The sequence below is a fragment of the Scophthalmus maximus genome, chromosome 3 (assembly GCF_022379125.1).
Source record: "Scophthalmus maximus strain ysfricsl-2021 chromosome 3, ASM2237912v1, whole genome shotgun sequence".
In the NCBI taxonomy this organism is placed as follows: domain Eukaryota; kingdom Metazoa; phylum Chordata; class Actinopteri; order Pleuronectiformes; family Scophthalmidae; genus Scophthalmus; species Scophthalmus maximus.
This window is the reverse complement of record NC_061517.1, coordinates 14,813,629-14,830,569: the sequence shown is the minus strand read 5'-3', so window position 1 is coordinate 14,830,569 and position 16,941 is coordinate 14,813,629. Positions and strand designations below refer to the sequence as shown.

General features: G+C 41.9%; 1 protein-coding gene across 12 annotated transcripts in view; it reads right to left on the bottom strand.

Annotated features, from left to right (window-relative positions):
* The window catches only part of LOC118317190 (neural cell adhesion molecule L1-like protein), a 49,949-nt gene extending 33,243 nt beyond the window's left edge, over positions 1–16,706 (bottom strand). For 3 of the 12 annotated variants that reach the window (XM_035645664.2, XM_035645667.2, XM_035645668.2), the window contains exon 1: positions 16,009–16,703. The gene's annotated coding sequence lies outside the window, so the exon portion shown is untranslated. Of the gene's footprint in view, positions 1–308; positions 481–5,526; positions 5,672–16,008 lie in introns of those variants that run through there. The other 9 variants (XM_035645671.2, XM_035645672.2, XM_035645673.2 and 6 more) reach the window with 6 other exon arrangements.
* Between the last annotated feature and the right edge of the window lie 235 nt (positions 16,707–16,941).

Sequence of the window (16,941 nt, the reverse complement as noted above, 5' to 3'; positions counted from 1 at the left end):
ATGGCAGATCATGGCCACAGATCTGCGGGGATTAAGGTTTCTGAGCCAACAGTTAGCCGGGGCACAAAAAGTGTGACTACTACACAACTAATCCTTGCCAACGCACATCGTGCACAATGACCCGCTCCCTTTCTTTTACCCCCAAATACAAACTGCTGCAACCTCCCCCTGACCCACCGGCACCTCCACAGAGCTGCAAATGAATGATTGTAAAGTCATGCAGAAAGAGATCTGTGCACTAAAATACACATACAGTGAGCACAGAGAGAGACCATTCCCCAACTTTCCATAAAGGGAACAATACTTACTCTTTTTTGAGTCATCCTACATCTTTAGGTCCACCTCTACAGAGGCCCCCGAGGCAACCCTACTAAAAGCCCATAGAGAAAGTGCAAGACAGGACAATCAGGGACTCATCCCAACAACTCTCTCTGAACCAACATCTCGGACACGTCCTCCCTCCTCCACCACCACCACCTCACGTCGCTCCTCTCCTGGTGCACAGACACGCCTCCCCGCCCGCCCCTCCGCTCAAGCGGCTCAGGAAGCGACAGGAGACTCACTGAAGTGACATATGTCACCAAAGCCTCTCACTTGGCAAAGAGGCTCTCTAAGTCGGTGACAATGAGTGGGAAGAAAGCCTGCACTGCAGGGCCACTCGGTGGGCATTAAGGAAATGGGCGGAGAGGAAGTACAGGCATGCCTCTTCCCCCCTCTCTCTCTCTCTCTCTCTCTCTCACTCACTCACTCACTCTCTCCCTCTTTTCTTGATTCCTCCATCCTGCCTTCCGCAAACTATGCACGCCCATTTACACCCTGCTACGTCTCAATGATTTTAATGCAATGTGTCTTAGCTCCATTGAATTGGGAGGGGAGTCATCTTATCTCACAGGAGCAGAGCTTTTGTGAAAGTGTACTTTCAATTCAACACAGTGCTCCAGGGTATTGAAAAAGATGGGAGGCTTTGGGGAAACATGCCAGGAATAGACATGTTATTGTTGATAGAAGACTATTGGCATCTTCACATACATGATTTGGTTTGATGTGGTTTTTCCGTTTTTAATTTGGTTTCCTAGCTGGAAAACATTTTAAAGAATTTGTCAGCTCAACCTGAATGTGACCTGAAATTGTCCTTGATAGTCTTAGGCTACATCCTTTTTAAAAGTGAAACGATCTCTGTCCACACAGGCATTTTGGCTCCATGTCAGTATTAATCCCCATCCACACTAACACACCTGATCTGATATCACGTGACCATTCATCTACAATGAGCATGTGCATACCGGTGTCAACAGGTAGCAGATCGTCTACTAGTCTGTCGTTGGTTTCTTAGCTACAGAAAATGCTACAAATGAGAAATGACAATGGATAAAAGCAAGAACAGAGATTTCTTCACTTGGACTTCAACAATCTGGAAATTATATCTTAAGTCAGTGTTAACAACATTTTGCATTCACCGCTGGTAGCCAAGCCGTGACGGATAAAGGTTTGGCCATCCATACTGCAATGCTGCTTTGGAGTATTCAAACCAAAACAGGGTCTGCAACAAATCTAAGGGTTAGCAAATGCAGCAGCAGTGATGCCTTTTAAAATGAAAATGTAGTAATGTGGATGTAGCCTTACACTGGGATGATTGTTTTAATGTGATTTCTTGATGCCATATGAAGTGAAGAATGACTAGTTTGCCTAATAAAGAAATTATAAATGTCTTCCATAATTCTAATACACTTATTTGTGGATAAAGCTTAACTTTTTCAAACAGCCCTACATTTGAATGACCCAGTCTTGCCTGCAATTCAGCCTAAAGTCACTGAAGGTACAGAATGGCTGGATACCATTACGCAGTCCATTGTTGTCATCACTTCAAATGGATCTTTTTCACGTTAAAGAGAGGAGGGCTTATTTAAACACAAGGAAAAAGGCCCTCGGGGGGAAAGCCTCAACGGACTTGTATGTTCACTCAAAGCTTCACATGCTGTGTAGACATGGGGCCATGTGCACAAAAGATCAATGTAAATCAAAAACCAACAGCTGTAACCTGACCAAACATCCATTGTCAGGCCAACAAGTAAACACACATATCACCTGGTTGTGTTTTGAGAGAACTGGAACAAGCAAAGTTAGAAGCAAAAGCAAAAGTGACTAATAAATATAACAACAAATAATGACGTATACATTAGATGATGTTTAACTACAATTTTCACTATATATTTAAGATTGACAATGACAGTCCCTTTATCTGTGTGTATTATATAAGTTACCTAATTTTTGTGGAATTTTGAGAATAATTTAGAATTTTGCAGACTTTTGTCTGCAATTAAAATGTTGGATCTTAAGCATTTCTTCTTTTTGTCATGATAAGTAACACAAAATATTCTTGCACAAATATAGAATAATGTTAAAATTTAGAATGTTCAACATGAAGAGGAGGGTGACATACAAAAATATATGTATTGAATAAATATATTAACATATTTCAGATTTAAAGCATCATCTTTTTAACTCTAAATCACCGCACACTGATGGAAACTAGATACCCGCACAATGAAATAAACAATGGAAGAGAATGCACAGGGTTTTTGTTTAGTGTTTTCATGGTCTCTGCTCATGACCAGTTTCTTTGTACTTGTTAAATTAACGTGAATGGCAAAACAAATGAGAGACAACATAATTTGGGAATTCCAACATCTCAGTCCCCTGTGGTGACTGAAAAGGCTGCCCTGCCCAATGCCTTAGTCACAATGCACTTCCTCCCTAATAGTTCTTTGCCTCTGGTGCTCTCTGATAATTACAATTCGTTTACTTCTTTCTTTATGCAACGCTCGCATGTGCACAGTATTTATAAAATACCTTCCGAACAAACTTGAGAAAAGCAGCTTGACATACTGCAACATGATTACTGGGTTAAAATTACTATGTGCGTGTTAGTGTTAATTTGGTTAACAGAAACTGTGATGTGTTCTTCAATGAACTTTTCTTCCAGGACATAGATGAGACAATGACAAGATGGCACCATCGTCCATAAGGAATAACAGTGATACTCACATGCAATATCGTTGGCAAAAACACAGACAAGAAGGTAAAAATAAAACTCAGGAAGACTAAAGAAAGAGGACAAAAAAAGATGGTTGTAGTAGATCAGGGGGTTGAACATGACAGGAACAAAACATTTGGACACTTGGACCAACTTTCGATATGAAACCACCGAGAGTCTAGTTCTGAAGAAGAGAGTCCCTGCAGCGCCAAAACCAAGGGAAGAAACACCCGAACCTGAGGAGACACCTCAAGGTGCACCACCAAATGGAGGTAACCGAATGTTAAGATGTTAAATGAAGTTACTTTTTTAGCCATATTAAGCCAACTACTGAAGGCATTGGTGTATTATCTATCAGCTTCTTACAACAACAGGACATTGCGCTAATTGCTTGCAGATGCATCTTGTCACATTTAAAGTCAGTAGCGCAGTCAGTCATGTTGGCTATACTTCTTTTTTTTTCATTCAACATGTTATCCACGTTAGAGCACACAAAATGTAACTGCCTTACACTTTAGTAAGGGGGCCCCGGTTTTATAGCTAAATGTAGTCTGTAAGGAGTAGTTAGTTGTCTCGTGAGTAGCTTGCTATATGTGCGAAGACATTCCAAATATTTTCTACAAAAATCTATTTGAATTGTAGTGTACAACCTCTTATTAGGGCTGTCACTCTTTTCCAAGAATTCCTTCGGAACGGATTTGACATGACACGCTGTATGTGTTCGAATGAATTTGAATGTTGTCGTTGTTTGGAGTAGTGGTTGTCCGCTGAGGACAGCTTTGCGTGCTAGATCAAAAAGGCATGCAATAGGTCAAGCTGTTGGATCACGAGGCAAACTACTTCAGACAGTTTGATGCCGTTTGGAACTGAATATTTTAAACTGTACATTCTTATAAGCCCTTACTGTATAACAATCTCATTGAACGCTACTACCAAGGCCTTCACAATTTCAGAATAAAAAGCAACACCTTTCTGGTAGAGTCTAGACTTTCCGATTGACTCATATCGTAAGAGTTAGATTGCATCAGATTTCCCTAATGTTGTCTCTGTCCACGCTTAATATTCAAAAATCACTCAGATAAAATCTTATTTGCTAAAGTTTGACTAAAATGCTCATTCTGGGTCTTGACTAAAACTAGACAAAAATATCAACCGTCATGGACATGGACTTTTCTCAGGACTATGACTAAATCTAAAGATAGCTGAGAAAACGATCACTTGCCTGTGTGTGTGTAATGAATATAATCAAAGACAGGATGGAAGGTCACCAGGACACACCTAAGATTACACTCTTTTACAACAGCAGCTGATGTTGTGAGCCATTACTGTTTCCATCACATCCTCGGACATTGTTTGAAATCACAACAGAGACAAGTGTGTGAACCCATGCAACATTGTGTGTCGACACTTAACGTACAACTGCACGCCAAAAACAAACGTATCACGACAAGCTTTGCTGTCAACGTAGACATTGACAGGAATGATTGAGAGGGATCCTGCCGTTCTCCAAAATCGACTGGGACTGAGAGACTCTGAGCCAGCCTTCAGACAAACTCCATTCATGAACAAATACTTAAGTGCTTTTACAACCAGAACCTTCCTGTATACTTTGTTATGGCAATGTACACCAAACGATTTACACTCATTGAGTCTGGCTATTTAAGGTCTCATTCCACAGGTTGGTAATAGTAAAGAACATACAGTTAAGCTGTAAAGTATTACAACAATCCAGGGATTTCACATTATTTTAGTTTGATCTACAGGTTTGGGGACAGAGGAGGATAACCTCAAAACCACATGCAACAGAATTCCGGCTTTGAGGGACGTGTTTCCGAAAATGTACCTTGTGTCTCATTTGTCTGCATTACTGTTAGAAATGATGTGTTTACCAGCTATAATTTTGACTAGATCTTAACATATGAGCGACACAAATCATTAGATCCCTGTATGTCGACTGATTACATTCCTTGGGGCCAAAAGCACTGACTAATACCATGCTTCTGCATATGTTATTATTCAGTCTTCTTCTACAACAATGTGTGTTTGCCCTGCTTATCAGCAGATGCACATAGATTAAGATAGGAAATGCACAAGTCGTGCCAAAGTAGTGAAAATTCCTGTTGTCTAACAATATCCCAGTGATCGTATCAGAATTGTTAAGTGTCAAATACAGTCGCCTACTTATTCAGGGTACTAATCAAGTCTTATCTGTATGGTTGGTTGGATATACCGTATTTAAAAAAACAACAACAACCCATCCAAATCCACCTGTACATCGTCTCATTTTCAGTTTGTCTCTCTATGACAATGAGAGAAAACATCAGCGGTGTCCTGTGAGGTTTTAAGTGTTTGACTTCACGGAATTCTCTTCACTGCTTTACTTTAAAAAAAATCTTATTGACATACCATATGGGCTTAGCAGCCTGTAGCCATGTTAACCTCCACAACAAGATTTCAAACTCGTTTAGTTCATAAAAAACAATTCCCCTTACCTTTAAGGACACTGCATCTTTGTCATCATCACTTGTCTGTGCAGTAACTTGTCTGTCTCGGTTCCAGTCCCCGGAGCACTTTGACAAACTATAATCACGCACGGCTGGAATTCACGCAAACAGCTCTCTGACACACATCAAACACATCCAAATCAAACCTGTGCTTCCAGTATTATGTAAAGAGGCAGGAGCTCTACACTTTAAAAACAGGTTCAAGGCAATTCGTGTAGTAGCTTACATTTCAAAACCTTCAAACACACCCACAAAAGGCACTGCAAGGCATGGACATGTAAAAGGCTGAAGGTAAAATCATTAGTATCTGAATACTTCTGCTTTACGTTTACGCATCATACACCAACGCCATGTGGTTTATTTGACCTACAGCGGATGCTTGTTTTGTACTGGGATCAATCCCTACAACAGACCACATGCTCTTTCATTCACTTAACTCACAAATGGTTTCTGTGGTTACATTCCTCTTACGTTTGCAGTGCATGTGTACCATGTGGAGGTTTGTGGTGGCCACCCTACCCATTCAGGTGGGGGGTTAAAGCCGTTCCTGTGTCGGCACACATGAGTGGTTGCCTCTCTAAACAGCAGCAAGCTTGGCACGCAAACGGTGAGCGTGCCATTAAACACAGAGCTTAAGGTTTAGGGTATTTTACTACGCAAACAAAGTTCCTATCCTCCACTACTCATTCGGCATTACTATTTGCCTCATAAAACTTTATAATACAATATTACAACAAATGAATTTCCATACAAGGGGAAAATATCGAAGTCTGCTGAGTGACAAAGACTAGGAAAAACAACATGAATCACTACAGAAATATGTGCCGCGCAGAGGTGACGAGTGACAGAGTCCGGCGTTCAGGAGCGTAATCAGTTTTGCCACAGCTAGCAGCATGGAGGGAGACGACCAGTCACACTCAACTTTAAAACACCGAGGTCACGAGAAGACCCTCTTCGTGACACCCCGACACATTGTTCATTGCAGTTGCAGAGGGGCAGATAAGCGAGCAGCGCTGCACTCTGTGTTCCAAGCTAAGCTGCTAATTAGTTTACGGGATCAAGTGGTATTTCATTGGGTTGGTGGGGTCTTTTTTTTTTTTCAAGATGCTCAACAAATGTAAGAAACTTTGATTTCAAAACCATCCCTTAGAACCAGGCCTTCACTAAGGTTAAATTTGTTTGACCTCAAACTTCGTTGGATTACAGTTGAAAACACAGGTTTGTTTAAAGTCTTAACAAATATCACTATTATTGTTTAACACTTACATTACTTTGTCAATGTATCAAACCAAACAACTTTAGCTGAAGGGTCCCTCCTCATGTGTTTTCAATCTCTATCGATGTGAGGACCATTATGTTTACATTCGCATCGCAGGCTACATCTTTGATTTATTTTTAACAATGACTTCCATCTGGTTATTTGCTCGGGGTGCACATCCTATAAATAAAACACTGGCAGAGTGTACGTGTCAACAGAAACATGAGACACTGGGCGAATTCAGTTTTTCAAAATTCTAGCTTCGATCAGGGGTTTCCCTCCAAAGGACTTCAAATGCTGAGGAATTCTATGATTTATCATTTTTGATTCAATGAATCAAGTTGGTCATGATGGGTCCTATTTGAAAATGCTATAAACATTAAAAACAATCTGCTTTACAGCTGCCCTGTAAGAAAAGGCATCAATAACACAAACCGGCTAAAAAACAATTATTGTGTCCATTTGTAATGGCAGTAAAACATTCCACTTGAGACATTCTTCAGCGCTACGATCGATACACCTGTCAACACACTTAACTCCTCCTATCTCACTATATTCTTCTCATAGGTCGGAGGAAAAAGAAAGAGCTGGCAGCCCGCGGAGCTGCAGAGGCTCCCGTGTGCTTATAGTGACACGTTGTGATAAATGCCATTTTATGATGTTCAGAAGTAGCAGCTGTTGTTCGAACCAGAGGATTAGCATTCATCCCCCAAAGAGCTCAGACAGTAATGAGGCCTCACTTTAGTGCGAGGCCTGCCCGATCTTGTAGCGTGCACACACGCCACTGTGAACACTCTCTCCGCCACCTGCCCTCTCCCGCCCTGCCCTTTCAAACACTGGAAACGGAGGCAGTGGATGTCATTTTTCAAAGAAAAGAGGACAAAGACGAGAGTGATTTCCTGTCACTTTGAAAAAAATTAAATGCATTTGGGTCTTTCCTCGGCACCTGCAGCCTAGTTTCTAGACAGAAAGGGACAAGGGTGATCTTTCCACCTCATCTGTTATGCCTGGAGGATGAGTCTGAGCCAATCCCACATAGAATCTGTGCAGGTGAAAAAATATCATACATTTTATTCGCTGAAATATAGTGAAATGCGTATATAAATGTAACAATGAATCCCCCATAGTACACTACAAAATATAAATATCTTTAACAATTCTAGTTAGAATGTTTTATGTATGTATTATATATAATATATGATGAAATTCTCTTCATCAAATGCATCCTCTCTGGAAGGAGAAAAAAACTGAAGCAATTTATCTCGCATCCACTGCATTTAAAAACTAGTGAGTAACTGAAAAAAATAAATTACCTATTCGCCTACTCGTGATGATCTGGCAATTAGTGAGTTTTGAAGCATCTGCTGCAACATGTCAAGAGAATAAGACTCATGAGTCACCTCATTCTGTTTTCCCTTAAAGCTATTACTCAGTATCGTTACCTCTGCAACAAGCTCTCACGAGGGCTCCCAACACAAGATAAATCAGATGAGTACAAGGTTGTTGTTTTTTTCTTAAATGAAAAAACTAATTGGGGAAAAAAACATGCATGTCTTTTAAAATTACGCCGCATAATAAATAAATGAGACCACTTAGAGCTAATTATCAAAGTGAATCAGGTAACACATCAGGTTCATCCAAATTTAAGAATGATGGAAGATAAAATATGCTACTTTGACATCACCAAAGGCAGCTACGGCATTTCATGAGCTGCTTCTGGCAAACTGACTCAAATTTCCCCATTTCTTGCTTGTTTGAACCCGGTTTGCCAAGTTACGGCTCAGAGCCAATGGCGTTTGAGGAGACTCATCAGCTTAGTAGGTCTAAATTGCAATTGGGACAGCCATCACAGGAGTTGTACCTTGAATCCCTCTGTGTGAGTGATAGCCTCCCTACTGTCGAACACAGGCCCGTAACAGGGGGTTTCCCTGTGAAAGTGTCAGGGCCTTGCTTCATTTGCATTTTTGGAACACAATGAATGAAAGCGTTTGTTCTGGTCTGTGCGCCCAATTGAAAGGGTCTATTAAGGAGTGTTTTAGGGATTCTACTGTGTTGGATCGGATGTTTGGGAGCTGGTGTACGGAGGAAAGTGCCAGAGCAAAAGAAAATAAAAAAATTACGCCTGAATGGCATGATGGCAAGATTCAATCTGTATGCAGATGATGAACTGCTTGACGTCTTTCTGTGTGTTTACAGGTGGGCCACATAACAAGAGACAGTCTCCGTCAGGTTCATAAATGTTTCGACAGACACCGAACATGTTGGCAGGGTAAAAACCCAGGGTGGCTGGTGTCACATTCAGAGCCAAGTATCACCTAAATGTTGTTTACTGCACGTCAGAGGTCGCAATATCCCCCCAGGCAAGTCTGCTGACTAACAATTATTAAATACCTCACTCTCACACAGGTACTGCCAGGAGTAAGGGGGACACTAAGTAATTAAAACACTGCGGTGAAACTTAACAATGAGACATTATTATAGTACAACAGCATGTTTTCAAAATGAGGTTATTTCTGCTATGCTTTCTCTTTTCAACTGTTCACAACCTGTTGATGTCAAAAGATAAGTAAACTGTTGAATCTAAGACAAAAATATATTTTGAACAAGAACAATGTGGCCACTGAACTAAAACAAAGTATGAGTTGCAGTGAGGATGAACTCCTTTTCCTAAACGAAGATGAATGAGGGTCAATATTATGGATATCAGTGATATTTACACTCACTTGCCATTTTATTAGAGAAATGTGAAACAACTTTCACACCTTTGCCAAGAATTAACAATTACTAAGTTCATTTTTTGATAATATTGTCGGCAGTGTGTAATTTCAACCATAAGTTTATCATTGAGGACATGGTTAAACATGGTATCATACTTGACTACGCTACATTACATTCATTTAGCTGACGCTAATGGTAATGATGGTAATAACTTCATTATAGTTTGAGATGTTTCTATTTTTTAGGCAGGAACAACCGCACCAATAACCAATGACCTTGATGCTAAAACATTAACTCTTCAATGACATTTGTCAGTTTACCTAAAATGATTATCTGAGGCAAATTTTCAAGTTGGATCTTTATCTATCTATCTATTTATCTTGGGAAGAAACTTTTCAGACGAACCGCGAGTCCATGTTGAATTGCCCAATCCTCTAACTGGCCTGATGGGAATGTTGATACAAATCTAGGGCTGTGGTCTCCCGACTAGACGATTGTTTGGTCGATACGCTCTAAAATTCACATTGATCGGTCATTGGTGTTATATTCATAATGAGAAAGCTTATACGTTATAAAAACCTTCCAGGATAAAGTCATTATTTTCAGAGGGGAGTTTTCACAACTATGAGACTGCTCGGTCTATAAGTCGGTTCTCATCTGCATTATATTAAAACTAATGACCAAAAAAGTTTGCAAACAGTATTTAGCATTTCACAGCTCAACAACCAACCAATCTCAGATTTGGAATTGAATATGTGTGGTCGAAAAATATTTAATATACCCCAAATACTAGCTTTTAATGTTTATTTGTATGTAATGTAGGCTAATAAGTCTACCAGGTAGAGCACACTGTGGCCAATTTAGTTAATCTAGAGATAACACTCAGATTTATTTCCCCCATGACAAATCGATTGAGTAGGTCGACTGCAGCTCTAGACATAATAACACCTGCCACACAGACAGAACTGCACACTGCCACATTAAGCATCTCGTGTAAAATTACTGAGGAAGGTCGTGACCCCGAAGAAAAAAATGAAAGCTAGCGAGCACGTGAGAGACAAATACAAACAGAAAACAACAGGGGGGAGAGTTTTTGGGGCGTAATATATATGACACAGGAGAGAGAAGTCCATGGGAATTTAGCTCATTAGCATATGAATCAGATTCCAGCAGCAAGAGAAGACCGACATTCAGTCCAGAGCCCGTTGTTAGGAATACCAGCAGTAGATGAGCAAAATCATTGCGCTGAGTACAAGGGTCAAAGTTAATCCTCCCATGGTGTGCTACAAAAGTAGAGCGGAGGATTTCAGAGGCCTGGGGAAAATATGATAAAGACAACACATATTACCATGACACACCGAAGGAATTCGAAGAAGCTTGTACAACTCTTGCGTAACATGCTCGGCACAGGGTGACAATTAAAGAGAAAACTAAAACGAACGCCATCCATCGTTTGTCCTCTTTGGTTTGATAAACTAGAACTACAGCGAAAAGTCAATTAGTGGATTTGAATCAAATGAATTAGCAATTGTTTTGATTGTGGAATAATTGGAATTTTGAAGCAAAAATGCCAAAAGATTTGCTGATTCAGCGATTAAAATGTGAAGGTTAAATTATTTTGTGTTATGTTAATAATAATGCACTTGAATGAATCCTTGACGACATTTAACCACTTTTAAAATATTGGATTCAGGGCATGTAAGAGTAATCAAGTTTTTCATTTATTTCATTGTGATATTGTAACTGTGACTTAACCAAAGATCTAAATACTTCCAGCACACTTTGTCCACCTCACTGTGTATGGTGTTGAAAAATCAAGCAAGACCATGGAAATGCTATACGTCGACTGCAGCACTGACAGAAACATGTTTTCATCCATTTCTCGTGAGTTGTGGGGACGTGTTGTGGCTCATGTGGATACGCCTTAAAGCAGGGCAACGTGTATGAACATGGAAACTATGCATCGTGGCAAAATTCTTGACTCCTATCAAAGACGGAAGACTCTCTTATCATTAGCCCATGTTTCCACTCACACGTGTGTCTACTGTACACACTCCGACTTCGTGTGGACTGTCTGGCATGCCCTGGTTTTGAACTCGCCTATCTGAAATCGCTCCCTCTCTACAGGTTCCAGGAGCAAAACACAACAGAGTGTGCACTGATCCACTGAGAGATCTGCGGGAGGTGACCGCACACAGAGAGGATGTTTACTTCATAGTCTGGCAACGGGGGGACATGCTGTCACTGTCAACAAGGCAACGTGCTGCATATGTCACACTTTATTTCTGTATTTCTGTCTCAAAGTGAGAGTCCCATAGAGAGGGGTCTTAACACTGAGGGCACTGTTCAAAAGCAAGAGTCCAGATGAATGCCGCGAAGAGTATTTCAAGTGCCAGCAGACCATGTTACTCACTAGGAGGAATGCAACCTATTGTCAATTGAACTTGTGCAAAAGCTCCTGAAAGTGCAGCACAGAGGGGGGGGGGAGGGAGGCTGAGGACAGCATACGTGACTGCCCTCAAAGCCAGATCATCCCGTCTTCTTCTGCCCTCTGGAGAGACTTCACCAAATTCAGACAGGGCGCAAAGTTATTTGTGCCCCCTGTGTGAGGCGTTGATTTCACCAAGCAGTTGCTGGCTGGAACGGTCACGACCTTTGCTCTCGGTTGTTAGGAATCGCCAGGGCCCACAGGCAGAGAGCCAGACACCATGGCAACGAGACTGCTGGTCTCTATACACTGAAAAGATTTACTGAGAATTTTAAAGACGTGTCCACAAGCTTAATCCCTTGACAGTTGAAGGTTTGATGCTGACAAATCTGTCAACAAATGCGTTCGCAGGCCGACAGGACTGACAGACTGAAGACACAATCAGTTTTTGACAGTGACCCCTCTATTTTAAGCCACAGCGATGACTGTGGTGAGTTCCCGAGTCAGTGACTCCCGTAAATATTTCATGAGCATTCCAAGCGTGGACTGGCTGTCCCCAATAAACTTCGTGAACCAAATGCACACATCGGTGCTCAACACATTTGGTTTCTCTCCCATGGCCATCTTCTGATCAAAGTCCACCAAGCGCCATTAAATTGCTGAGATGGGAAGTGGGGAATGGATTTCTGCAAGTCCTTTTATGGCACAGAAGTAGGGACTTACCACACAAACTAATACTCACAGCAGGAAAGAGCATGGGAATGGCAGAGCAAAGCCACCTGCCATCCCTTATCAAATGTTAGAAAATCCTCCTCTACATTGGCTTTGTACTGGGGGGGAGTGTGAATATGATGGATAGTGCTGTGGTACTAAAGTCCGGAAATCTAATACAAAAAGATTCAAATTCACAGTTTGCACAAGAAGTTGTTCACTAGTACAGATATCAATTGTGACATTGACAGCTGTTATCTTACACTGTGGAGAGCAGATTCAGAAGTACACAGATTGCTTAAATTATTCATGCGTGCAAAATTCTCAGATTATCCTCTTAAACAGTACCTAAACGCTTAATCCGCATTAATGCTTTCTCCGGGACTATTGATATGTAAAATAGGTGATTGGTGTCATTCTCCAGAAAAGCAAACACAGATTCATTCTTTCCTGCAGGAGGGAAAGACGTATTGCGGTGCTTGCCGACTACTTTGAAGAACTCCTTGGCCTTTTATGCCTCGCACAGACAGCGGAATCATTTGTAGTAATTTGTGACTGACAGTGGGATTGTAGTGTGTAATGCAGGAGAGAATTGTTTTCCGGCTGCATTTAGACAGCTTGGCACATTAAATGAATTGCATCTCAATGTCTGTTTAACCACTTTTACACTTTGCAGTGATGAGAAAGCTTTTAATTACTTCGCACTGAGCAGGTTTCTGCCACTCTGATGTTGCTGTTAGTCTTTCTGGCATAAATTGTTGCGATTGCATATGTTTGTCTCCCTTCCCATAGTTTCTTATTAAGGGAATCCCCAGGCGTATATATCTGCCTCGTCGATTAGGTTCCATCAAAGAAATTCCTGGTGGCTTTCGGTATATTTGGTAATAAACAAACCCACACACTTAACCACCTGAAATCCTCTGGGAGAGACAGAGGTTATTTGCCGTGTACAGTTAGTATTAATGGCAAAATGCTTGAAGTGACTGGCAAGGAGTTTAACTCTTCCCAGCACATAACTGATTAAGTGTCTAGAAAACCTCACCCCCTGCCTGGTAAGGCTCTTACTCTGCACTGGCTGCTCCTAATGGATAACAATGAGCTGCTCATGTGCTGACAGCAGCTAAATGTAGACCCTGTTCTGTCACGACACATTTGGCAGCATTTCAGGTCCAGCCAATGCACTTAACAATACCAGCATGGTGCATGAAGATGCTACCCACACTATTACGTCGGAATGGCTTTAGAGTATTACATCTATTCCACAAAATGTTTAACTACGGAGGTGTTTTTTGTTTCTTTACCACCTGGATGACGCCAAGCTCGAACCCAGAACTGCAGTACTGGGAGAATATTGTAAAAGTCTTCTGACAGGCTCCAATTATACAATTACATAGGTTGCTGAGAGGTAATTATGTCTTCTTTTTCTCAGGAAGGCCAACTAGATAGGTGGAGACAGCATGCCGGGCATGTGGCAACACATGCTGGATATAACTGTCGCAGGGGGACATGGGTGTTCAACCTCTGAAGAAGAGGTAAGTAAAGTGATTTACTGGGGCACTTCAACATTTATGTCCTCTCATTGTTAACATTGGGGAGCTATTCGCCATGGAAAGTTTTGATTTCCATTTCACGGTGTCAAAAGCATTATGACATTTTTCCAGCGTGAATCCACCGTCAATTCCCATTTGGGCATAAGAAGTGCATTCAGGCAAAGCACTCACTGTCTGACATTCAGAATTTATCACCCTTTCTAAAACGTCGGTGAGCTGTGGATGGGGAAGGTTAAATCTGTACTTGTGGAGAACCCTTTATTCTAACAAGCCAAGATAAAGATTTTCGGGGAGTGTTTTTTTTAAGGAATAGAGAGATGCGTTAAGATCTACACATTTTAATCACATGTCTGGATCATAACCTATTGAAGAAACAAGTTGAGCAAATGTCGGCGGCAGCTCAACTCACAGCTGCTTCAAGACACCGACGCATGTGAGACAAACACCTATTTTAGATGTGATCAACTACTTGATTAATTTTTTTTTTGACAGATTTAATCATCAGCACATTGCCATAACTTGACACTACAATTCACTGTTTAAATTAAAAGCTGACCCGTTTCTCATGTAGCAACTCGTACCGTAAATTAATTTATTGAAAGCTTCACCGAAGCATCACCGCAAGAGCGCGGACCCCGGGCTTCCCCAATTACCACATTTCAGTAAAGTTGGGTCACACAAAGAAAGGGAGGACTCGACCCACTTTGCGGCGACAAAGCTGCAGAGACTTGGGCCGGCTTCGCAGGATTTAGCGTGGCCAATGCTCTGGGCAACCAAGTGGCAACCCACCGTGATGTCACCCACTGGTTTGTGAACTGCTGTTTTGAAGCCTCAACGAGAGGGTGGATCTTGGGAGGTGCGGCGGTGGGCCTGACTGGGAGCTTGAGGACACTGCACGCCCACTTACACCTGTGACCTGCACCCATTGGACAGAGCTAGCTTTCAATCACATGGTATCCATTCCCCAAAGCATACCACTCTCCATATCCTGTCTATTTTACTCTAAATGAGACCATCATACACAAAATGAACATCATGCTGTATCGAAGAAGACTTGAAACTTGCGTTTGAGACCATAAACTCCTCAGGAAAATGTTTACTGACGTTATAAATCGAGTGAGAAGTAGTTGTGTTCTAAAAGACTTCTATAGGAATTGAATTCTTTTTGGCAACCATTGGAGTCGCCCCCTGCTGGTTATTCCAGAGAATACTGGTTCAAAGCACCGCCACATTGGCTTTACTTTCCGGTCCTAAAGCCTGAATTCATATGTACACACAGCCTATGTGTGGGTTAGCCAGCCTCCCCCGCAGAGACGAAGAGATGCGATGTCACTATGAACAAATGTAAGGAATCTATTTTTTTTTTGAGTTTGAAGCAAGTGAGCAAGTGAGTTTTGCATGATTTCGCAGCTAAAACATCTACAAACACACACACACACACACACACACATACAAACACACAATAATCTGGGGGTTACATCACACTACCTCTAACTAATACTCATTTAATCAGCTGTCAATGTAGCGATACATGTTCCATGTTGGATAAAAGTGGTTCAATCTCATACTAGTGCCTCCTAGAGATGAGAGACCTCCAGTGGTTAAATCGGTGTTATCTGTAACTTTGGCCCTGGTGTCACTATGTCACTGAAAACACATCCAACCGGCACCATGATGTTCTGAGTAGTGCCACTATCCGAACTTATCACAATATCCGCGAGCAAGCTGTACATTGTCCTATTGTCTCTTTGCACTTGGTACATTACGCACGTCAGACTACATGTGAATGCAGTTGTACAACTCACCCATAAGACGAGCGACCTGAGTGATGGCAGTCGAAGTTTCCGTCTCTGAAGAGAAACTTTCAAAGGAGATGACAACTCTTAGTCCGGGATGTGCCTGAGAGCTGCCGGTGTGGCAAACATCACATCTCCTCCTGGAATACTTTGAGAAGTGCGAAGCCTACTTTTTTTCCTCTTTCCTTTTCTTTCTTTTTTTTTGACCGACGGCCAAAACCGGCGCAGTCAACAACTGCAACTGTGTCTCAAGTCTCCGCAAGGTCGTCCCTCTTATTTTAGAAGCGACCGGGGTCAAAGGACACGCGGTGACTCGCAGGACGGTGTGGTGTGTGGAACGACTGCTGTCACACACACACACACACACACACACACACACACACTGCGGAGTCTGTAGAAAACACGCGGGGAAATGTTTCACTCCGCGTGCGCGTATGTGCTTCCGTGTGTCAGCTGTCAATCAACGCGAGCGCGCGTCGTTTTGCCCCCGTTCATGAACGCATCCAAGGTTCGTAACGTGCGTAACGTGCGCATGTGCCACTTCGATGCGCATTAATGTCTGTTTCTGTAAATGCACTTTTACGCACAACAGCAGAGGGCTGAACGGCTCCTTCTTCTCCACACTCTGCTCCACATGCGTAACTCCCCTGCTCATATGAAAAGGCGATGTTCAACCGAACAGCCGTAATGGAGAAGTTCCACTGCGTAAAGTGTTATTACGCACAAAAAGAAAGGCAGAGTGTACGTGGGTGGGATCAGACCAAAACAAAACCATGCCTCTGTTTGTACAATTCGAGTCCACGCCCATCTGAGTTCACTTCACACTCCAGCTGCAGCAGACTCACAGCAGCTCGGGGAGAGAACGAGACACAATTAGCACTTCCAAAGAATCACAAAATGTGTTGTTGTGTTTTACTGTACCATGGTTGAAACCTCGTTTCA